This window comes from Hemicordylus capensis, chromosome 9, assembly GCF_027244095.1.
Source record: "Hemicordylus capensis ecotype Gifberg chromosome 9, rHemCap1.1.pri, whole genome shotgun sequence".
In the NCBI taxonomy this organism is placed as follows: domain Eukaryota; kingdom Metazoa; phylum Chordata; class Lepidosauria; order Squamata; family Cordylidae; genus Hemicordylus; species Hemicordylus capensis.
The window spans coordinates 29,069,767-29,093,878 of NC_069665.1; the positions used below are offsets into that span (position 1 = coordinate 29,069,767).

Sequence of the window (24,112 nt, forward strand, 5' to 3'; positions counted from 1 at the left end):
TAATGTTCTTCTGTCTACATCCATCCCCCCACCTTCCAGCAGCTTTTGCAGGAGTGTCTGTGCAGGAGAGAGAAGAGAGCTGGTCTTGGGGTAGCCAGCATGACATGCCCCCTTAGCTAAGCAGGGTCTGCCCTGGTTGCATATGAATGGGAGACTAGAAGAGTTTGCACTGGAAGAGATTCCCTTCAGGGGATGGAGCCGCTCTGGGAAGAGCAGAAGGTCCCAAGTTCCTTCCCTGGCAGCCTCTCCAAGATAGAGCTGAGAGAGACTCCTGCCTGCAGCCTTGGAGAAGCCGCTGCCAGTCTGGGAAGACAATGCTGAGCTCGATGGACCAAGGGTCTGACTCAGTATATGGCAGCTGCCTATGTCCCTAGAGTCCCAGGTGCCTAAAGGCGGGCAGCAGCCTGCAGCCCTTGGGAGGAGGCGGCGGCGGCACTCGTAGCAAGAGAGCCAGTCAGACGAGCCCTCCTCCCTAGCCAGGCATTGCGGCGGCTGCGGCGGGGTGGGGACCCGCAGGAAGCCGCCTCGCTGGCTGAGCGCCGGAGGGGGTGTCCCCCCCGCCCGCCCCTCCCCCGGCTGCACTACGCAAATCGCCCGGGTGTTGCTGCCGCCGCCGCCGCCGCCGCCTCCTGCTCCTCCGGCCTCAAGCTGCATTTCTGCCCCTCGCCGGAGCTTGGAGCGATGTCAAGCTCCGCCGGGCTGGGATGCAGCAGCAGCAGCAGGGCTGGGATGCCGCTGAAGCTGGGCGGGGGGGGCTGCGAGGAGGAGGCGGCTGCAGAGCACCAGCGACCCGGCGCAGGTGAGTCGCCGCTGCCGCACCCCGAGGCGGCCAGCGGGCTGCTTCTTGCGCTGGCCGGCCCCTCCCTCCTGCCTGGCTGGCGAGTCCCCTGGAGTTCTGGCTCGCAGGCAAAAAAAACACCCCACCCACCCCCCAAAACCCCCAGCCCCTCTCGCCACTTGGACGGGGCTGGGAAGCCCAGAAATCCGCTGCCTCCCGCTTGAGTTGCTGCGGCTCGGTGCTTGGGGCTGGATGCAGCCCGAGATGGTTTCCAGAGACTCCGGGGCTCTGCTGCTCACAAATCGCAGCCAGGCTGCATGGGGGCGGGGGGGGGGGAGGAGGAGGAGGAGGAGGAAGGCACCTGCCCTATATATTTCAAGCTGACTCGGGAACTTTTCCTGGGCTGCTTCATATCCCCCTTTCCCTGCCCCAGATTCTGTGGTTCCTTGTGCGGGCTGGATTGGGGTAATAATTCTTGTGAGCATCTGGGTAGCACTTTGGGAAATTCAAAGCGCTGCACACACACTGACTTACAACACCCCTGTTAGGTAGGTGGCCTGCATGCTGCTGAGTGGTGGTTTGGGGATTTTTTTTTAAAGTTTGCAAAATGTTTTGAATGGCATTTGGTATTTTTTAAATTTTGTGTTCGAATGTGGTTGTCTTGTTTTATGTGTGTTTATTGGATTATTATTTTTTTTACTGTTGTGGTGTTGTGAGCGACCCAGAGAACAAACTGTTACGGGATGGCTGACAAATAATAATAATAATTATTATTATTATTAGTGTATGATTATCTCCAAGCCACGAAATAGCACAGCAGGGAAATGACTTGATTTCCAGTTTGAATCCCTTCTGGTATGTTTCGCAAATGATGAGAAACACCTCCATCGGGCAGCAGCAATATAGGAAGATGCAGAAAGGCATTATCTCATACTGCGCGGGAGGAGGCAAGGGGAAACCCCTCCTACCAAAGAAAACCACAGGACTCTGTGGGCGCCAGGAGTCGAAATTGACTTGATGGCACACTTTACCTTTAGTAGGGTTCTTATGTTGTGTTTGTTTTAATGGGTGCTCTGGAGACATTCTTAGGAACATAGGAAGCTGCCTTATCCAAAGTCAGACCATTGGTCCATCTAGCTCAATATTGTCTACCCAGACTGGCAGCGGCTTCTCTAGGATTGCAGGCAGGAGTCTCTCTCAGCCCTGTCTTGGAGATGCTGCCCGGGAGGGAACTTGGAACCTTCTGCATGCAAGCTGGCAGCACCTCTTCTCATCTCCAAAGGGGAATCTCTGACAGTGCTCACACATGTAGCCTCCCATCCAAATGCAAACCAGGGTAGACCCTGCTTAGCAAAGGGGACTATTCATGCTTGCTGCCACCAGACCAGCCTTCCTCCCTCAGACCAGCAGTCCTCCTTTGGGTCTCCATTCTTGGCGGGTTCTGCCCCATAGCTTTTTAATTCCACCCAGACCAAGGTGGACAAATATCCCCTGTTAATTTTTTTCTTTTTTTAATGTCTTTGGGTTTGGTTTGGTTTTCTGTACACGGGCCAGATATCTAGTGCAAAGTAAGGACATTTGTGGATCTGTCTTTGTAGAAAATTAAATGGTTAAAAAAGTGGATATTGATATTCACCGTGCTTTTATGTAGCCTCATTGATTTCAGATCGTGTTGCCCAGTCAAGAGGTTTTTTGCCTCCTTACACAGGAAGTGAGTAGATGTGGGGCAGCTAAATGAATAGGTACCGTTTCTGGAAGGCACAGAGTGGCCTCTTCTGCCGTCCTAGTGGCTGTGGAAGTCCTGTCTCCAGAATGGCCCAAGCAACCTGCAAGACCTCTCTTTTCTCACCAGCCTCTGAAAAGAAAAAGTTGGAGTTGGATCATCATTGACAGAGTATGTGTTGGTACTGACAACTGGCCTGAGCTGGCTGTTGGACAGGAAGGATGCTTGCCCTAAGAAATAAGAGACCGATTCAGATATTACAGTGTTCGAGTGTACAGATGTCTGTGTGACTGACCGTACCTGTGTTCATTTTAAAAGTGAACCCGGATTTAGACTCTTCAAATGCATGGCTTTTTGACTGATTGATTAAGTGCCGTCAGGTCAGTGCCAACTCTTAGTGCCCACATAGATAGATTCTCTCCAGGATGATCTGTCTTCCACTTGGCCTTGAAGGTCTCTCAGTGGTGCCTTCATTGCTGTCGTCATCAAGTCCATCCACCTTGCTGCTGGTCGTCCTCTTCTTCTCTTTCCTTCAACTTTTCCCAGCATTATGGACTTCTCAAGAGAGCTGGGTCTTCGCATAATGTGTCCTAAGTATGATAGTTTGAGCCTGGTCATTTGTGCCTCGAGTGAAAATTCTGGATTGATTTGTTCTATGATCCATTGGTTTGTTTTCCTGGTTGTCCATGGTCTCCTCAAAAGTCTTATCTAGCACCAAAGTTCAAAAGCATCAATGCTTTTTCTGTCTTGCTTCTTCAAAGTCCAGCTTTCGCATCCATAGAGTGTCACAGGGAAAACCATTGTCCAAACGATTCTAACCTTTGTAGGTGTAGACACGTCACAGCATCTCAATATCCTTCCCAAGGCCTTCATTGCAACCTACTAAGTGCTAGTCTGTGGTATATTTCTTGACTGCTAGATCCTTGACTATTGGTGGAGTGTCTTCATTATCAATTCTGGGGCTGGTTGCTGTGCCTGTTGTCATTAGTTTAGTCGTCTTGACATTTAGTCGTAGTCCCATTATTTCACTGTGCTCCTGACTTTCATTACTGGAGCTTGCAGATCCATCTGCATTCTCAGCTATCAGAGTGGTATCATCAGCAGCGTAGTGCAGGTTATTGATGTTTCTTCCTCCAGGTTTAAAACCACACCCGTCTTCTTCCAGTCTCAGTATATGTTCAACATATAAGTTGACTAAATAAGGAGATTTTAACCTGGCTTTTAATGATAGCTCATTCTAATTTTAATCGGCTCTTAATTAGTTTTTTATTTTAATTATGTGTGTTTATTTTAATGTAAACTGCCCTGAGCCACTTTAGGAAGGGTGGTATTTAAACTGAATGAATGAAAAAGGAAAACAGGAAGTGTATTGCTGTACTTTCGTTCAACGTAACATGTGAATGGCTGTACCTGTCCCTCACTTGAGAGAAAGAAAGGGACATCCATGCTGGTATGTTTCCCAAACTATGGGAAACACCTATATCGGGCAGCAGCAATATAGGAAGATGCTGAAAGGCATCATCTCAGACTGCGTGGGAGATGGCAATGGTTAACCCCTCCTGTATTCTACCAAAGAAAACCACGGGACTCTGTGGGTGCCCAGAGTCAAAATCAAGCTGACGGCACACTTTACTTTTTATCTGAGAGCCAGCATGGTGTAGTGGTTAAAGTGCTGGACTAGGACCGGGGAGACCCGAGTTCAAATCCCCATTCAGCCATGAGACTTGCTGGGTGACTCTGGGCCAGTCCCTTCTCTCTCAGCCTAACCTACTTCACAGGGTTGTTGTGAGGGGGAAACGCAAGTATGTAGTACACCGCTCTGGGCTCCTTGGAGGAAGAGCGGGATATAAAATGTAAAAAAATACAATAAATAAATAAATAATGCACCCAGCCAGCAAACGCTGGCCGGGGATGAGCTCCGGAGGATTAATGTGGACCCTCCGTGGCCCTGACCACGCCCCCTTGCGTGTGATGTCACACACAAGGGGGTGTGGCAAGTGCCCTGATAGAACCGCACAAGCCCTCTGGAGTTCATTTCCAAAGCATGTTCATTTCTGGGTGCACATTTTGTTCATTTTCTCCCCCCTCAGAGAGAACGAGCAAACTGTGCACCCAACAAAACAAACATGGCTGGGATATGAATACTGGCTGGAGATTGTTGGGAGGGCTGAGTCAGGCGGCTCCCAAGAGCTGGGTGGCCCGGGTTCTTTGAACCTGTGCATGCAATTAGAGCTCCACTCCTGCCTTCATTCATTTTCCACCTAAAAGCTTCATAAGAGGCAGAATTTTGAAATGAGTCTGAACCATGCAAGATGTTTCAGTTGGGTAAACAAGCTGTTTCTGGGAACGAGCAGCAGATTGATAAAAATAGTTCTTTTCAAGACTAATTTCCTATTTATGGTCCATTAATAGGGTCAACCATCATCTACCCTGATAATTCAGGATAGAATGAAGTTAAAACTGCATTAAGTAACTATTTAAAGTTATAGGCAAGGAAAAGACACCTAGTAAAAGCAGGGGGTTCCTGTTCAGCTGCCCCTTACCCTAGGATTAGAGACCTGTAGCAGAGTTTATTTTATTTTTATTTATTTATTAGAAACATTTAACATCCAGCCCACTCCAAAGACTCTGGGCAGTGCACAAAAACATGAAAACAAGGCAACATTAAAAATTACATTCTAAATTAAAAACTAAAGTAACTAACAAAAAACAAATAGGTAAACTACAGGGCAAAAGCCTGGCGAAGAAGAAAAGTCTTTGAAGATCAGTAAGGAACGGGCTAAACGAATCTGGAGGGGAAGAGAGTTCCAAAGAAGTGGGGCAGCAACCGAAAAGGCCCTTTCATGGGTCTGAGAGCCCCGAACCTCTCAGAAATCAGGGACCGACAAGAGGGTCATTTCAGAGGGCCAGAGTTGTTGTCTGTTGTATGCAGAGGTGGCATGGCAAATGAAATCAGCCTATGACTGACCCAGGATGCTTAGCTACAGTTTTAGGTTGCTACTTTTTTCTAGAAAGGCTCGCTGTGTGCCCCAACAGCCCCATAACAAACAGAAATTCAGCACTCCCTGCATGGAGATGCAGTGGTTGAAGTTTCACCTGTTGAATTTCTGCCTCTTGTTAAGCTGCTGAAGGCTAAGGGGGGGAAATGGTACAGAACCCTTCATTGGAGAACTAGGTATGTGTCTTAAAAGTTTTCATAGTTCTGCAACCATTTAAATTGGCCTCATAAAAGATTTAATTTCACTCACTCTGTAAATCCTTTCTCTTGAAACCACCATGGTGTCAGACATCTACTAGGCTACCAAAATGGCAAGCAAACCCTTTCATAATTTCCTGTAATGGTTTTTAGATTTGTTATTTCTGAAATCAAAAATGCCTCAGTAAATCTATGGTTATATATAATGCAGGGAGCCAGACATGATGGCAGAAACATCCTGGAACATAGGAACATAAGGAGCTGCCATATACTGAGTCAGACCCTTGGTCCATCTAGCTCAGTATTGTCTTCACAGACTGGCAGCCGCTTTTCCAAGGTTGCAGGCAGGACTCGCTCTCAGCCCTACTTGGAGATGCTGCCAGGGAGGGAACCTGGAACCTTCTGCTCTTCCCAGAGCGAACAGGTTCAGGCTGTCATCAGCAACAACCTCAGGAGTCTCTTCCAGGCTCTACCTGAAAACTCTAAAGTGCAACCGGGTGCATGACACTCTGTCCTCAATGAGGACAGAGTGTCACGTTGCACATCAAACAAAATCAGTGCTTTATGGCTCCTTGTGGCAGTTCCCAACCCTTAGCTGCATTACAGCAACTGATCAGAAGTTAATCATTACACACACCGGGGTCTGTTAGCCATCCACTTAAACTTTTTAATATTGACGTGTTCTCTTTACTGTACCATGCTGTAAAGATAGCAAAAGGTGGAAAGCTTTCTGCTAGATTTAAGCTTGCAGGGCTCTGGTAGGGCTGAAGCTCTGCTCAGTGTTCAGCGGACATGGGGTGCCAGTGGCGGAATAGTTCCGACAGTGGCTGCAATCAGAATCAGATCAGACTGACATGGTGTCTACCCTTTGGTGCATTGCACTCTGTTTCACCTCAAGGTGAAATGATGGCCATACATGTATTAACATTAGGGAGGTGAATTTAGCAGGAGTGAGTCAAGAGCCCCTAATTACCCAGGAACTCTTTGGCTCACTCTCCACTGATTGCAGCCTGTGGATGTACACATAAGGGCTGCTCCAACTTGTCAAGCTAGCCTCCTCCTTGCGGGGAGAGCTCACCATCTTCCTGAGGTGTTTCAAAGGCCAAATCGCATACCTCAGGCAGGGACAGCCGCTCAGTGGCAGAGCACATGCTGAAGGTTCCAGGTTCAGTCGTCAATGCTCCACTTATAGGGTCAAACAGCAGGTGATGAGAAAGATGCCTCCTCAGACCCTGAAGAGCTGCCGCCCGTCAGAACAGAAAAGACGGGGCTTCGATGGACCAGTTGCCTGACTCAGTAGATCTCAGGTCCATATTACCACTTCACAGCTTGGTGAAATGTATTTATTTAAAATATGTCTATGGGTTGCCTTCTGATGTGTGGATTAAACCACAGTGCCAAAAGGAGTCCTCATGAGCAAGCTCTTTTCTTCTACTGTGAATTAATTCAGGGACTCACTTGTGTGCTTTAGTGATGTGAAAAACAAAGAAGTAGGAACATCGGAAGCTGCCATATACGGAGTCAGGCCCTTGGTCTATCTAGCTCAGTATTGTCTTCACAGACTGGCAGCGGCTACCAGTTCTGAAAGTAATATTATAAATTCTCCAAACTGGAGGCAGGCAAAGCAGAATGCGGACCAAAGCAGGATGGGGGGAAATCTGCTCGTCTTAGCAGTAACTTGCTGGTTCTACATAGTTTGTAGCGATGAGCTAAGATTGGATACCAGCTGATAAAAGATCTTTCATCTATCAAAGTTCCATTCAGGAGAAAAGCTCTTCTTTGAATTTCACAGACCCAGCTGAGTTTACAGAACACCATGACATCTGCTGATGACTTTTTCTTCCCCAGATAGAAACGTTTCCTTTCAGGTGCTGAATATGTATCTGGAGTACAGCTCTGGACAAGCGATATATTCCGAATGCTATACCATTCATGTTTGTTTTAAATCTGAAAACATTTTCTTTCTCTCCATTCCAGCGTTAATGAGGCACAGGAGCAGATGTGGACATTTGCATCTATAATTTGTCCCGCTTACTAAAAGGATGAAAATATGGGCCTCAGTCTCTCCTGCCTGAAAGGTAAGACAGTAAATGACTCTCTGCCTGCCTCTTCCTGATCCACTCCCAACCCACAGCTCCACCGAGGAATAGGGCAGAGCAGGCTGTGAGGTAGTCTTAGGAACAAAGGAGGAGAGCTGGTCTTGTGGGAGAAAGCATGACTTGTCCCCATAGCTAAGCAGGGTCTTCCCTGGTTGGAGCTGAATGGGAGACTTGATGTGTGAGCACTGGAAGAGATTCCCTTCAGGGGATGGAGCCGCTCTGGGAAGAGCATCAGAAGGTTCCAAGTTCCGTCCCTGGCAGCATCTCCAAAATAGGGCTGAGAGAGATTCCTGCCTGCAACCTTGGAGAAGCTGCTGCCAGTCTGTGAAGACAATACTGAGCTAGATAAACCAAGGGTCTGACTCAGTATATGGCAGTTTCCTATGTTTCCTATGTTCCTATGCCATATACTGAGTCAGACCCTTGGTCCATCTAGTTCAGTCTTGTCTGCACTGACTGGCAGCAGCTCCCCAAGGTTTCAGGCAGGCATCTCTCCCAGCCCTACCTGGAGATGCTGCCAAGGATTGAACCTGGGACCTTCTGCATGCAAGCAGATGTTCTTCCACTGAGTTACGGCCCCTTTCCCTAAGGGGAACACCTTACCGCGCTCACATGTTGTCTCCCAATGAAATGCAAACCAAGACAGACCTTGCTTCGCAAAGGGGACAATTCATGCTTGCTGCCACAATAATCTTTAGCAGCCGGTTAACCATTATAGCTAAAGTGTAACTTGTGTATCCATTGCAATGCTTTATCTTGTAACTAGGCTTGGAATGAATTGGAGGGTCAGAGGGGGAAACTGATCATCACTTTAAACGGGCTGGCAAAAACGTATCTTGTCATTCCACTTGGTTTCAGCATTCCCAATTATCAGTGCTGTCGGGTGTAAAGCCCGTGCACATGTTTTAAAATGAAAGGTTCTCAGCATTCAAGCACTTTTATTTGCGTTTTCAAAGCCTGGGCAGGAGTGATGTCCAAGCTCTGAAAACCTTCTTTGCTCTTTAATGACTGGTTGCTCTTTGATCCTATAAAGCAAGTGGCCTCTGAACATGTGCAGAGTGCCTTGGGTCAGACCTGTAGCACAGCCCATCTCTATACCTTGGCGATTAGGAGGCAAGATTTCTAGGTGACTTGTCCCCTGGCACCAAGTGTTCCCTCTAACAGGGATTCCCAGATGTTGTGGACTACAACTCCCAGAATCCCCAAGCAAAAGCCGTTGTATCTGGGGATTCTGGGAGCTGTAGTCAATAACGTCTGGGAATCCCTGTTAGAGGGGACACTGCTTGGCACGCCTCTCTTTCCTGAAATTAACCATGGATACGGGATCAGCTGTAAGGGAAAGGTTCTGAAATGGAAGGCTCTGAATGCAGAAGCATCAAGACCAGAATACATCCCTCCCTTCCTCCCTTCCTGAAATCTGGCAAGTGTGCATGGTAGGCTTGACTCAGGCCAGGCAATCTGTCAAGGACATTTGATGACTGCCATGGCATTGAGGCATCTGGAAGGCAGGCTGGAAGCTGCCTCAGACCTTTGTTGCCATCTGCATAAACCTAAACTTGGCAGCAACCTTTGGGTCCTGCCTGCTCATCCTAAGGAGAAGGAGCTAAACGACAGGCTGCCATTTTGCAGACTGCAGGGCAAGAGAGGAGAGGTGATGGTCCGCGGGTGGACAATTTCGCCCCACTACTTCTGTTCCAGAAGCGGGCCATGGGCACAGTTCTCTTGTCTGACAGCTAGCCTGAAGCGGTAGCAGGGGTCTCCGACTGCAGCCCTCCCGCTGTTGATGGCCGACAATTCCCATCATTCCCAGTCACAATGGCCGGTAGCCAGGGATGGTGGAGGTTGTAGGCCAACATCTGCAGGGTGGCCATATTCCAGCTTTCCAAATCTGGGTGCCTAAATTGCATATTATGTAAACTGGCTTGAAAATAATTTCTGAGCCGAATAGTGACGGCACGTTTTGCTCCATAACTCCGATTCTACAAGGGCTAGAACTTAGCTTTTTTGTTTAAATGAAAGCTAAAATCTGGGCAAATCTGGGTGGGTTAAGCAATCTGGGTGAGATGATTAAAATCCGGGTGAAACCCAAAATTCTGGGGGGCCACAGTTTGAGACCCCTGGACTCCATAGGAACCGGCCTTATATTGAGTCAGACCATTGGTCTATCTCAGGGTTTCTTAACCTTGGGCTCCCAGGTGGTTTTGGACTACAACTCCCATCATCCTCATCCACAAAGGCCATGTCCGTGAATGATGGGCATTGTAGTCCAACAACATCTGGGTTAAGAAACCCTGGTCTATCTAGCTCAGTATTGTCTTCAGAGACAGGCAGCGGCTTCTCCAAGGTTGCAGGCAGGAATCTCTCTCAGCCATATCTTGGAGATGCTGCCAGGGAAGGAACTTGGAGCCTTCTGCATGCAAGGAGGAAGGTGCTCTTCCACTGAGCCATGGCCCCATCCCCGGGGGGGGGGCATCTTGCAGCACTCACATGTAGTCTCCCATCCAAGTGCAAACCAAGGCAGACCCTGCTTAGCAAAGGGGACAGTCCATGCCTGCCAGCATGAGAGACCACCTCTCCTCCCCGAAGGCTCTTGAGGCTAGGCATCCAAGCAGGGCTACGGTGCCCCTGTTCAAACCCTCCTTGAGCAGCGTCGGGGTCAAACGTCCCTGCCAGGGTTGGCCGAAGGAAGGTGGCCGTGGCCGAAATGCCCAGAGCGGCCCCTCCCAGCAGAGCCCAAGCCTTCCCCGCCCGTCCCAAGCCAGAGGGAAGTGCCGTTCGGGAAGCCGAATCCTGGGCTCCTAATGTGCTCTGCTCTCTTGCTGGGTAATTGGGATGAGTGCTAAATATTGCATTGCCCATTAGCTTTTACTGCCGCTCAGCCCCAGCAACAGGGTGTGTTGTCAGCTTTAATGCAGAGCCAGAGGCCCGAGCTCCTGCTGACTGCCTTCCCTGGAGCTCTCCCGGCACGGCTTGGGGCCGGGCCAGCTCCCTCTGTAGAAGGCATCTTGAAAGCGATCCCCCAGCCAGCAGGCATGGTGGGGGGAGGCCTCCCCCTGTGCCACTTTGGAGCCATGGATTATTCATCTGCTCCTCAGGATGGCATCCCTTTTAATAAGCTGCGGCTGCTCCAGTCCAGCTGCTCAAAGCCGCCAGCGGCCTGCAGGAACCCTTGTCTGGCCCAGTAGGATTGCTGCTTCTCTGAATTCAACAGGTGAGACTTCTGCGGGCCTGGGCAAGCAGGGATAGGGGAAGCTACCTGTGGAATTCCTGCCTGTCGAGCCATACACTCGGCAGCAAATGACAGCCTTTGTCTCAGAGCAAGCTCGCCTGAGGGAAAGAAATGCTGAATCATCCCTGCTGCCTGGCTAGGTTTCTCCTAAAACGATTCTATATTATCGATAGGTTCAAAATGCTGCCACCGCCACCCTTCTTATCAACAGAGTTTGAGCCTCCCTGGGCTTCGGGTGGAATCCAGGGGGAAACTCTGGATAAATTGGATAAATTTGGATTAATTGGGCAGTAAGGGAGGAGGGGGCACACGCCTCACTTTGAGCCTGGGGCCAATCCCAGCCGTTCTCATGAGCAGCCCTACCCAGGCAGAGCTGTGCTCGAGCTGGTCGTGAGCACGACTTCAGTGTCTGAATCAGACTCCTGTTTTCCTCTGAGAAATGCTAAATCATTGTAAACCACTTAGAGAGCTCCGGCTATAAAGCGGTATATAAATGTAAGTGCTATTGCTATTGCTATTGCTATTGCTATTGCTAAGTGCTAAATGCTGGGGTATCTGTGAAGGTCACACGACCAAGCCCAGAGGGTGGTCTGAAGGCCCACAATGCCATTCTTTGGATGACCACCTGAAGTCCTGCAAAGCTGCCTCTGCAAGAGTGTGCCCAGGAGCTCAAAGGAGCTGCTGCTCTCAGCAGTTTGCAAGAAGGTGGGAGTGTGGGATTAGACGCGTAGTGAAATATAAATAATATATATGTCTGGATGTTTCCCTCACATCATGCACATCGCCTTGGAGATATAGCTCACACACGGCTGCCTTTCCCAGCTCACAGGCAGAAGGTTCCAGCAACTGCCCTGAATTCCGAAATGCCCCCGTTGCAGAAACGTTGCAGAAACGTGCATCTTTCTGCCTGTGGAGATTCTCCACACTGAATGCTTGCAGCTGCTTTCCCATGATTCCGCCCACGCTACATACGTAGCAGAAGCTAATGCATTTATTTCATATATTTTTATCTCCCACGGAGCTCAGGGAAGCACACATGGGCCTCACCTTGCCCCCTTTTAGCCTCACAGCTACCCTGCAAGGTAGGCTCACCCAAGGACATGTAAGTGGCCGAAGGTCAGCCAGTGAGCTTCATGGCTGAGTGGCGATTGGAACTGGGGTCCCTCCCAGTCCTTCAAACTCACTTTCCTAGTTTTTCAGTCTCCCAGATGGACTCCAGTGGGAGGGGCAAATGGCCCAGGATAGGAAGGTTGTGTGAGGCTGAAATTAATCTCATGGGAAATGGAATCGGGGAGAGGCATAACCCCCCTTCCCATGCCCAGTTGCCCGTTCCCCTAGGCAGCCACTCCGGATTGGGGAAGGGGCTGCAACTCAGGGGTAGTAGAGCATCATCTTGGCATGCAGAATATCTCCGGTTCAATCCCTGCCCCTTCCAAGTAGGGCTGATAGAAATGTCGGGGTTTGTGATTATTCAGCAAAGCGCCAAGGAAGCAGCCACTCCTGTTACAGAGTGCAGAGTTTAGTGGTTGCAGCTCTTTAAGGGACACGCGTGGAACAGATGCCTGGAGCGTCTAAACTAAACTGATTTACTGGTGAAGTCCATTCGGGATAGGAAAGACCTATCCTATCTATCAGCGACATTAGGAAAATATTCCCATGAGAACTGTGGCTGATGTGGCCGCCCAGGACTCCCCCACCGATCGTCTGTCCCCACAGACCTCACTGAGGGGCTTCACAGCAACCGTGAGAAGTGCCTCCATGAATAGGCAGGGAGAGAGAGAGAGAGCTGTGTCCATCTTCTCTCTAGGAGGAAAGGAAGAGGACTGAGGCACGGCAGGGAGCACCTGAGGAGTCAAGGCAGGGGTCCTAGAGCAGAGGCAAAGCAGGGACCGGTCTGGAGACCCTCACTCACTGCCTCTACTCCCAGTGCCCCTAGTGGCCATTAGGATAGTCGGTGCAAAAGGTCGAAGCACTGGAACGCCATCTCCAACAAAAACAATGCCTGCCTGAAGCCCTAGAGGACCACTTCCAGTCGGAACGGACAATGCCGAGCCTGATGGACCAATGGTCTGACTCGGTAGAAGGCAGCCTGCTATAATCATGTCAGGGAAGGGTGTTTCTGCTTTGCATGCAGAAGGTCCCCCTGGCAGCATCTCCAGGTAGGGCTGGGAAGACTCCCATCTGACGCCCTGGAGAACTGCTGCTGCCAGTCAGAGTTGACAGTACGGGGCTAGACAGACTGATGGTCTGACTCAATCGGCGGCAGCCTCCTGCCTTGCAGTGGGGCCAGCTGTGCTTCCACCCAGCCTTCGTGCATAAGACTGAGCTGATCATGGCCGGAGCAGAGCCCTGTATTAAAAATAAGACGGGCACCAACAGCTCCATGACCACCATTCAGTCTCTGGCTCTCCGTTGCCTACAAATGCATTTGTGAATTGCATCTCTCTTGATGACTAACCACTTTGGCCGCAGCCCCTAATGTAGGTTGGTCCACCAGCTGGGCAGAGAGCAGTATTGATCCCCGGAGGAGAGAGCACCGTTCCATCATCATTAATAACAGATGAGACAGGCTCCTTTGAACCTAATGGCCTACTGCGCCCGTTTCACCTAAATGCCATTCAGTGGGGAGGCAGGAGGAAACCTCGGGCTGCTGGAGATTCTCTTGCACACGTTCCATGGCAACGGATGGGGATGAGTGCATAAGCAATCAATCCCCGGCGGCATCTCTAGCTGAAGGATTCCCAGAAGAAAGTAATGGAAAAGAGCTCTGAAAAGTTGCTGCTGGTCAGAGTCAGACAATACCGGGGTTGGACGGGCCAGTGGCCTGACCCAGTTGTAGGCAGCTTCCTATGGCATTCGGGAGAGCCCACGGCTCAGTGGTAGAGCATCTGCTTTGCATGCAGAAGGTCCCAAGTGCCATCTCTCAAAGAACTCCTGTAATGGGCTTGGGAAAGACCTCTGAGATCCGGGAGAACTGCTGCCGGCCAGAGTAGGCAAGACTGGACTAGATGGACCAATTACCTGACTCAGTGGAAGGCAGCTTCACAGTTCAGAGTGAACTGTTACCGTGCTTCATTTATTTGGGGAAGTGTAAGGGGCCCTTCATAAAACCCATCATCGTAGCCCCATAGATAGCTGCCATATACTGTGTCAGATCATTGGTCCATCCAGCTCAGAATCGTCTGCTCTGACTGGCAGCAGCTCTCTGGAGTTCCAGGTCTTTCCTAGTCCTACCTGGAGATGCTGCCAGGTCTGAGGGAGGAGAGCTGGTCTTGCAGTTGCAAGCATGAATTGTCCCCTTTGCTAAGCAGGGGCTGCCCTAGTTTGCATTTAGATGAGAGACTACATGTGTGAGCACTGTAAGCTATTCCTACTCTGGGAAGAGCACGTGTATCTTGCATGCAGAAGGTTCCAAGTTCCCTCCCTGGTAGCATCTCCAAGTTCGGGCTGAGAGAAGCTTGGAGAAACCGCTGCCAGTCTGTGTAGACAATACTGAGCTAGATGGACCAAGGGTCGGACCCAGTAGAAGGCAGCTACCTATTTTTCACAGACTGAACCTGGAACCTTCTGCATGCCATGCTACCGCCCCATTTCCTTTTCTGAATATATGACTAGTTCAAGACCATTTCTTAATCCTGGGTGGGTTCCCCCCCCCCCCCATAAGAAAGAGCCCTTGGATATTTATAAATTTAAAGAGCTGCGCTTGATGCTATTGATTGAATAGCCTCCTCGTTGTTCATCATCCGTACTGAGAGTTGTTTTTCTGGTCTACTTAAACCTCCTCTTTCAAGCAGATCCTCCAGTTTTTCAGTCCTTTGGAGATGTGGAACTGGAGCCAGAGTTTCAGTTGCCTCTGGAACTGGAAGCAACTAGACATCCGCCTGGTGATTACCCTTTGATGATGTGCTTTGGAAGCCACATCTGTTTCTTAAGCAGGGTCCCCCAAATACCTTTTGCCTAAAAAAGCAGCTTCCTAGTCCTCATGTGTGTGGAGGGAGTCTAGAAAATACTTGAAAATGCTTTCTAAAGCATAGATAAATTCAAGGTCCCCTCAGTTGTCTCTGAGCGTGGCAATAAGGTGGCAATACTGAGAGAGTCACAAAAGAAGCTGCAATCCCGATATTAGATCTAGGTTAGATTCAAATTAGATTAAATCCTGGCTCTGCTTTGGTTTGCATTTGAGTGTGAGACTAAATGTGTGAGCACTGTAAGATCTTCCCCTTAGGGGATGGGGCTGTTCTGGGAAGAGCATCTGCATTCTTGCATGCAGAAGGTCCCAGGTTCCCTCCCTGGCAGCATCTCCAAGATAGGGCTGAGAGAGACTCCCGCCTGCAACCTTGGAGAAGCCGCTACCAGTCTGTGCAGGCAAACCTGAGCTAGATGGAGCAAGGGTCTGACTTGGACAAAGGCAGCATCCTATGTTCCTAGGGAGAAGGAAGGAAACCTCCATTCATGGGCTTTCTATCTGCTGATCAAATGCCTGAAACAGCAATAGACATTCAACAGCACCCTCTTCTGTTCAAAAGAACCTACATCATGGATTTGAAAGGCATAGCCAGAAAGAGATCTTTCTGTGAAATCATACTGGATTTTCTTATCCAGCATAACATACCAGCCTCCTGGTTGAGTTCTCACAACTGCTAGCACAGATTTGTCCCACCTGCTAGGGTACTTCTCAATATGGACTGATGACTTAGTTGGATCAGGATGTTTGTGTCCGTACAAATTTGGACCGCTTAAATGGAGTAGGAAAATAATTGTAGGGTTTTCTCTCAGTCTTTCGAGGGAGGCTCCCAATAAGAACAATATTCATACTCTTATTTTTAATACCATTTATTTCTATCCTGCTTTTGCAAATATGATCCATGCTGCATACAACACTGAAACAAGTTGTTCTAGTAAGAACTAACCAGCCTACTTTCCTTTCACTGTCTCTATATCTGGACTAAATTTGTTGCAAATCAAGGTCTACAAGTTAGATCTCTTGTACCTCAAATGTTCATGTGTCCGCCATCTTGGGTGAATGTTATCATTACAAACTGCAGCATTGAGGTGTCCCTGTGTATCATTCACTACAGCTGTTCTGAATTTCGTTCAAACTGATTAGACAGTCTTCAAGTTAGTGCACTTGCGCTTAAAAAGTTTATGCATTTGCCATCTTGGATCGAGGTGGGTGACATCATCACAAACTATACCACTGAGCTGTCCCTGTGTGTCACTCACTACAACTGTACCTAATTTGGTTCAAATCAGTTAGACAGTCCACAAATTAGCCTGCTTTCACCTCAAACATTCACGCTTCCACCATCTTGGATCAGGGTAGATGACATAATCACGAACTATGCCATTGAGGTGTCCCTATATGTCCCTACAGCTGCAGCAAATTTAGTTCAAATCTTTTTAAGAGCAGATAATAAAAAGTAATAGAGACCAAGCACCAAATGTTTCTTCAATATATATATTTTTTAATCAAAGCTTCTCTAATGGCAAAAAGACAGAGCTCTCCAAGGAGGGATTACCACAGCTATGGGGCCACCACTCAGAAAGGCCATGTCCTTGGTACCTGACACTCAGATGTCTTCACAGGACTGAACAACTTCAGCCCTCCTGCAGATGCTGGACTACAACTCCCATCATCTGTGACTATTGGCTGCTGTGGCTGGGGGTGATGGGAGTTGTAGTCCAGCATCTGCAGGAGGGCCGAAGTTGTGCAGTCCTGATCTATCATGTACATACACACACTCACACACTCTTATTGGGTATCAGAAAGCAATTTCCCCTGCTTTCTTTGCCTTCATTTCTGCCCCTTTTCATTCTTGACATCACACTGAGTTATTTCAGAACTGCCCTTTGACACTGCTTGTACACACCCCACCAGTCATCCCAGTGCTTGGGGAAAAGAGACCTCCTTTATATATTTTGACTTCTCCGTGAGCCTAAATCCGGGCAGACGGTCCACAGAATTGTGCAAGTGTGTGTGGAGAACTCCTCTGCCCACCAGAGGGCACCCTTGCAGTATTTTTTTGGCTGCAAACTTTGCCTATAGTAGGAAGGGGGGCAGGGGGGCGGGCGGAGATACCAAATTGTCAATCATTTTGCTTTTGAAGGCAGCTGTGTGTGCTTGCGAGAAGCATCATTTATATTCAGTGCCGCACACCTACCTAAATATAATCTGGGATCTTCTTTACCACGGTGACGGCATCATGTCGAAACATTGTCGGTGCATGGCAGTGTGGGCTCACCCAAGCATGATTTCCCCATATGGCCCAGAGCTGGGAGGAAGAGAACGGCCATCAATCTTGGAGGATTAGGGCGCAGAAGCCCTGTCAGTGTCCCGAGGAACAGCATGCCTGCTGCTACCGCTGCAAGGGGGGGCGAGGGTTGGGTCTGAGCAGGCACCCCCCAAGGTTAGAGGTGGTGGTGGGATTATTCAGTTCTAAGTGGGGTGAATTGCTGGTGGGTGGGGAAAACTATTCAGTTCCGGGGGTGGGTAATATATTATTTAGTTGGGACCAGGTTTAGTGATCTGGGGTGCTTGGAAAGGACCCTGTGCAATGTTAACAAGGAGAAAGGACTCCTCCGAAGGCAAGGGGCCACACCAAAAAGGCAGTTTCCCACTCCGGGGAAAAGGCATTTGCCTATCAAGACTATTGCAGCATTTCCAAAAGACGAAATCCTACTGAGCAAGGATATCAGCTCAGCTTGGGTTCCCAGCTGGTGTTGGACTACAACTCCAGCCGCAGAATTTTTGAGTCGGGCAGGACCCACCCTGAAGGTCATCTAGTCCAGCCTCCTGCTTGGTGCAGAAAACTGCTACAGGATGCCAGACAGATGGCTGTGCAGACTCTCCCATGAAGGAGAGACCACCACTGCACCAAGCGGGCTGCTTTGCTGCCGAAAGGCTCTTACAGTTAAGAGGTTCTACCTAATGTCTACCCTAAATCTGCTCCTGTCATTCCAAGTTCCAACCCATGGATTCTAGCCCTGCCTTCAGGAGCAACAGAAGAACTCTGCTCCCTCTTCTAGGAACTCTGCCCCCACCACCACCCCGCTAACTAAGCAAAGAAGCCCCTTTTTAAAGTGGTGGTTCTCTCTATTGAGCAGAGGTAGAGCAACTGGCCCTATCCATCCCCAGCACAGCATCCCTCCAGAGGCTGTTTCTGGTGTCTCTCTTATGTTTCTTGTTTAGCTGGTGAGACCTTTGGAAACAGGAAGCCATTTTATGTATTTATTAATATCTATAAAAACGGTTTGGGGAACCGTGAAAAGCGTTATACAAATATTCGTTGTATTCATATATGTGGCAGCCCTTCCGATATTTGAAGATGGCCATTGCGTTTCTCTTTAGGCTTAATGTACCCAGCTCCAGGGGCGGAACCACCATTGTGCGAACGGGTTCAAAGAACTCGGGCCACCAATAAAAAGGGCCACCGAAGCCTGCAGGGGGTGTAGCTTGGGCTCCAGAAGAGCCCCGAGCAAGCTCTCCCCCTGTCCATTTAAGGTGCTGAAAGGCATCATCTCAAACTCCACGGGAGAAGGCAATGGTCAACCACTCCTGAATTCTACCAAGAAAACCCCATGGCGCTGTGGTCGCCAGGAGTCGACACTGGCACAACCTTAACTTAACTTGCTGCCTGACAGCATTTATTTCTCTTTCTCTTCCTCGCTGGAGGCAGAGAAAGGGAAATAAAGGCTACCAGGCAGCAAACAATGGATGGCGGGAGGGGGAGCTTGCTCAGTCTCTCTGGAGCCCGAGCCATGCCCCCATGGGACGTCACTCGAGGGGCTGCTGGGCAGGGCTGGACACAGTCCGCCGTTCAGCTGGCTCCACGCCTGCTCAGCTCATAGAACTGGGTATAATCCCTAACCCCATTGCTCCGCCTGGGACTTCATTTCGAGACCCCTCGCCATCTTGGCTTCCCCATCCTGCCTGGTTCATGTTACCTTGGGGTGGGGGTCCGCCTGCTCCCAGCTGGATCCACCCACCTGGCTAGATTGGCCAAGAGGCTTGTGTGTAGAACATGAGGGACGTGGCCTTCTTAGGGACTGCCCCGGGCTGTGGAACTCGCTCATGGCCGAGATCTGCATAGCTCCCTCTCTCCCAGCCTTTTGGAGAAAACGGAAGACTGCCCTTTTTATCCAGGCGTTTGGTCAATGAGTTGCCCTCTTTTTAGGATACCCTTCTTGGCCGCCCTCCTCAAGATGCTTTGTGGCTGGGAATGATGGGCATTGTAGTCCAGCAATGTCGGGGGGGGGACCCCGCCCCCTCCCCGTAACGTCTGCACCTCATTTCACCGGATGCGTGCCAGGGGATGTGCCTCCTGGCCACCAGCCGATTCTGACTTTCTCCTTCTCTTCCAGGCTTTAAAACATGTGTCAGCAGAGGTGGCGGTGTTGGCGGCGGTGGCAGCAGCCGCCGCGAGGTGCCCACCGTGACTGACAAGCGCCTGAAAGTCCCGGACATTATTATCACGCCCCCGACCCCCACGGGGAAGGCCCTGTCAAGAGATGGCAGGCCGGCAGGTGAAGAGTCGGTGTGCAACTGCTGAGCCAGATGGCTGGGGAGGCCGCCTGCTGTGGAGAGGCCAGAGGGACCAGGAGATGCCATGAAAGCGCCCGGCGCTGTGAACAGCTTGCTCAGGAACTCGTCTGTGCCTCTGGGTGCCCCCAACCCTCCTCCCTTTCCTCTCCCCCCGCCTTACTGGGCTGATGAAAGATTTATTAATAGATCCACATATACCTCAATGCTGGGACCACCGCACTGTTACAGGCTTCCGTCAAGCGAGGACGTGCTAGGAAATTAGCCGAGCCCAGGGCCTGGATGCCCGAGATGGATGGCGCCGGAAGGCAGACGGCAAGGAAGGGTTTTGCTGGGCAAGGCAAGCGGCGTGGCCCAAAGCCCCGGAAAACTCAGGCGCGAAGGGGCAAGAGCTCATCCGCAAGACCTCTTCCCGACTGCCTTTTTGGTGGTGCATAGGAGGGTCCTTAACCCCCACCCAGCCACCCCCGCCACCAATAATAATGCATCAGGATGTGCACCTCTAACGCATGGCAGCCAAATATCTCCACCACCACCCCATTTTTCAGGACCAAACAAGCCCAAAATAGAACGGTTGTGGCTGCTCCTTGAGACTGGGATTCCACACAGGCAAAGAGTGACTGGGATACGGATTCCCTGAGGGTAGATCATGCTCTTCATTAGTTTAGTTTCCTCTAAACCAGGGATTCCCAATCCCAGGCCCTCAGATGATGTTGGACTACAAATCCCATCATCCCCAGCCACTGTGAGTCACATCATCCCCGTTGGGAATCCCTGGTCTAAGTTGGTAGAAACAAAATTTTTCAAAAGGTCACACGCTGGTGCAGGCATGGTGGGGAGTAGTCTTCACTATCGACCTCACTGGCACTGTCCAATAGGATGCTACAACCACATTCCACAACGCATAGGCAGGAGCAACAGAAACACTTGCAGAAGGAACATTCACATGTTCTCAACAACAACCTCTTCCTGTTTCAGTGTCAAGGAAACATGAACTTTTGACAACCTAAACCTTGTTAAGGAAAGATGCATGGAAGTCATGGACCTCAGCTGAGTGTGTGTGTTGTTGTTTTTAAAAAGTGCATTTATTGCATGGAAATAGCTGTAAGACGAGCTAAATGAAAAGAAAGTGGAGAATGCACCAATATTTGTTCCAGTGGAGGCTGCATTTGATTGCTTTTGAATATGACTCATCCATTTATGTCCTCAAGCAAATCTTTCGACATCAGGGATCTCCAATAGCCATAATGACTTTCTTGCCTTCAGATGAATCCACATTTACACAGGACAATGCGGCAAATAAAACCGAATCCATTTCTGCACAGATCCTACAGCGCCTGGCACCCTCCTAGGCACCATCTTAAAAGATTCTGCTGTTAGAGAAGGAATGATTGTTTGAGTATCAAATTACTGCATATTTAGTCAACTGCTATCAGCTGTGTAAGAACGTCGGATACAATTTTCCACCTTCTCCTGGTTTCTAATATTCAGAATCCATGCCTTCAGTTTCCAGTACATGCTTTCATTTATAACAGGTAGATTCGTTCCGCAGAGATGCAAATATCTGAATTCCATGTGAAATCAGACTGACTGTTTCATTTCAGCCTCAGCATGGATTCTTGTCTTCGTGAACTGGCATGCTGCTGTATTTTTTAAAAAGAATGTTTTCCAACTTTGCGGGGAGGGGGGAGGGATATTTAACGTGGTTTATTACGCATAAAACTCTTCCACCTGGTTTCACGGACTGGCTGTGTCTGTTCTGATGAAGCAATTTCTCTCAATCTATGCAGGTTGTGGTGATTGTGTGTGTGTTGGAAGACAGGATATAAATTCATTAAATACATGCATACTTTAAAAAAAGCAACTAGTCCACTAGAGGAGAAGCTAAAGTAGCATCCCATCCAAGGGATTCTCCCCAGCACATTCCTCATGGGCAGGTTCTTGTTTTCCGCGGGGACAGCCGCTTGATCACACACAGCTCCTCCCCACACCCATATCCAACAGCGGCGCAATCCTCGGAGGGCTCTTCCCTCGTGGTTTCTGCAAGTGTGCGGTCCTTGGCTCTCACAGGCAATCCACTTTGCACCCCGAGGAAAGAGCAGGCTGCAAACTGAAATCAATAACCTGGAAACAAGCGGCAAGGCGCGGGCTAATGTGGTGCCCTTCTGCCGTTTATCGGGTCACTGCTGGGTCAGTAAAAAGGCTGGGATGAGGAGGTGAGAGTGGGGTGCTGTGAGGCCTCCCTGGCACCCACTCCCACACCTCCGAAGCAGCACCCTGGGAGAACGGCGCGGCTCTCTGTTAAGCTCGGTAACCTATCCCACTTCCTCTCCAAGGCTGGTTTCCGCATGAACCTGCCTGGGTTCCCTGAGGTAGCAACACCCTCGCGTTCTCCTCTTGATTTCCCTTGACCTTTGCTGCTCTCCTCACTTTTCAAAGCTTTTAGTGCCTATAGCAACCGAGCAGGGAACAAGACCTCTCCGCATCCCCAGCCTTCTCCACGAGGCCCTCCAGGGATTCCCTCTTTCAGGTGTGGCCTCCCAGATACACACAGAGCGCATAATCCTGTGGGATGTCTCTGCATGCAAGTTTTTCAAGAGACCCAAGTGGAGGAAAAGGAAGTTTGATTTCCTTGGGCAGAGCTGAAAGGAGGACGGATGGAACCAGGAGGAAAAAAAGCGGGGGGTGGGGGGGGGGGTCTGTATCTCTCTCAAGAATACAGGTGAGACTACAGCCCTGTTCACACATTATGCTTAACACATGCGCAATCTGTGCATAGTGCACACGTACAGCTCTGGATGCATGTATGGTCATTCACACACTGTGTTCAATGCACGTATGCTCGTGTACAGAACAGTGTACATATATGCCGCTATTCATACGTCATGTTGAGCACACATTGAGTAGTCCACTTCTTATCGGTCCCTTGCCTTTCAGGAGACCTCTACCCAGGTTCTCTTTTTAAATGAACGCAAAAACACATACATGTGTACTGAATGCACACACCGCGTAATATATGTGACTAATGTCATGAATAGGGCTAAGAGGACCACCAGCTGTAACACCTCTTAAGAACATAAGAACAGCCCTGCTGGATCAGTCCCAAGCAGGGCCCATCTAGCCCAGCATCCTGTTTCCTACAGTGGCCCAACAGATGTCTCTGGGCATGAAGGCAGCAGTCCTCTCCTTTGTATGTCACCAGTATCTGGTACTGAGAGGTAAACTGCCTTTATACATGGAGGCTCTATTCCTAACATCACAGCTTATAAGAAGAGCCCTGCTGGGTCAGACGAAAGAGTGTCCATCTAGTTCAGCACCCTGTTTCCTACAGTGTCAGGGATGGGGCTGAGGCTCAGTCTGAGAGCCTCATGTCTTGGCATGCAGAAGGTCCCAGGTTCCCTCCCTGGCAGCATCTCCAGGTAGGGCTGGGAGAGACTCCTGCCTGCAGCCTTGGAGAAGCCGCTGCCAGTCAAGGTAGACAATGCTAAGCTAGAGGAACCTAGCTAGAGGAAAGCTAGACTGGGCAGAAGGCGGCTTCGGATGCCTCCAGGAATCCTACCAGCAGGACAGGAAGGCAATAGCCTTTGCCCACTGCTTTCCCCAGCAACTGATATTCTAAGATACACTGCCTCTGAACGTGGAGGTTGCAGGGAGCCATCATGCCACACCCTCTCCACGGAAGACATCTTGTACAGTTAGCTTGGCTGCAGAAAGATACCTTCCCAGCAAGGTAGAGATGTTTGCTTTTAAACACACAGATGACAAGCAAAAATAAATGGCGACGCAGAGCAAAAACAAATGGCAGACTGAAGAGAACTCATCCCGTGAGAATTGGTATCATCTGCATAATTGCAGGCCAGTCTGTTCCACTTGATCAGGACAGCACATACAGGGACCAGAGAGGTCCTCTGTGGCATAAAGGACTCGGGACTCAGCTCTGCTGAGGAACAGAGCTCACTGGGAGGGGAGCCTCTGGGAAGGGGTGCATTCTGGGGGCAGGGTGCAAAAACAGATGGAAATTTAATTTTTTAATGGCAGCAGCAGATGGCAAAAGACACAAAAGTGTATTCACACCATGTCAGAGCCGTTTACAGACTGCTTGGCTGTGCTGCTGTGCATTCCAATAGGGTTTAGATTATTGCTCCCTGGAGACAGGCAAGCAATTGGCTTCCGAAGGGTAGTGTTTTATTTTGCTGCCGTCCAAATCCTAGAAATAAAACTCTAACGGTAGCTGCAGAACGGAATGAGAGGTGGGTTTAAAGTCGCCAAGGGCTATTCAAGAATCCAGGGATGACTTTTCCTTGGGGAAGGTGGGGGAGCGGGGGAGGGTTGCCAAATTCTGTCTCTGGCCCTGCTCCCGTGCCTGACACCAGCAGCCTGACATCACATCACAAGCCGGTGATGTTTGTCTCTCTGTGTGAGGAAGAGCCCCGGAACGGCTGCTTTGGATTCCTGCCCAAGCAAACGATACAAATCATCAATGCAATTTGCACAAATGGGCTTATGCTGCACAGGATTGTTCTATTTGCAAGTCTGACGTTGGGAATC

The 24,112-nt window shown here is 49.7% G+C and overlaps 1 long non-coding RNA gene across 1 annotated transcript; it reads left to right on the forward strand.

The window, feature by feature from the left end:
- Nucleotides 1–590: 590 nt before the first annotated feature.
- On the forward strand, nt 591–20,723 carry LOC128334427 (uncharacterized). Its single transcript, XR_008311291.1, has 3 exons — nt 591–799; nt 7,675–7,775; nt 19,387–20,723. It is a non-coding gene; the product is annotated as an uncharacterized LOC128334427 (long non-coding RNA).
- The last annotated feature ends 3,389 nt before the right edge of the window (nt 20,724–24,112 follow it).